Source organism: Sinocyclocheilus anshuiensis, unplaced genomic scaffold (genome assembly GCF_001515605.1).
Source record: "Sinocyclocheilus anshuiensis isolate Anshui unplaced genomic scaffold, SAMN03320099.WGS_v1.1 scaffold212, whole genome shotgun sequence".
Classification (NCBI taxonomy): Eukaryota; Metazoa; Chordata; class Actinopteri; order Cypriniformes; family Cyprinidae; genus Sinocyclocheilus; species Sinocyclocheilus anshuiensis.
In genome coordinates this window covers 485,513-486,051 of record NW_015558566.1, presented here as the reverse complement: position 1 = coordinate 486,051, position 539 = coordinate 485,513, and the positions used below count along the sequence as shown (strand labels likewise).

At 41.0% G+C, this 539-nt stretch overlaps 1 protein-coding gene across 1 annotated transcript in view; it reads right to left on the bottom strand.

The window, feature by feature from the left end:
• The window catches only part of LOC107679486 (translocation protein SEC63 homolog), a 22,758-nt gene that overhangs the window by 4,971 nt on the left and 17,248 nt on the right, over positions 1 to 539 (bottom strand). The window lies entirely within an intron of this gene.

The window sequence follows — 539 nt, the reverse complement described above, 5'->3', positions numbered from 1 at the left end:
ACTCATAATCGCTGACATTTCTGTTGCATTTGAGAAACATCAAACGGCAAACGAAACGAAACTAAACGCGGTCAGCGCGGACCGTTTATCAGCTCGCACCGCGACGCAAACAAACTAGTCCGAGCTCAGAACAGCATTACTCGGGAGCCAAAGTTGATTTCGCGACACTGTTACTGCACAGATGCACAGTGCTTCGAGATCCAGTGAGAAGCGTTTGAATTCGCCGCACAATGATAAAGTTGCTGCAAGATCTAGTGAGAATCATTCAAATTCTGCACAGAATTCTCGGTTATAAACAGCGCTGACATACGTCAGGAACGCTAACTAACCATGGTGTTGTGGTAGAAATACTCGAAAGCATTACATCATTCATTTCAGGGTTTGTACAACCTTTTGAGAGAAATTCAAGCACTTTTCAATGACTTTCAAGCATTTCACACAACTAATTCCAGCACTTTAAAGCTCTAAAATGATCCAGTTTGAATGTTATTTTTAATGGGATGACCAAAATATACTTTGTGGTAAACAAACACTTATGT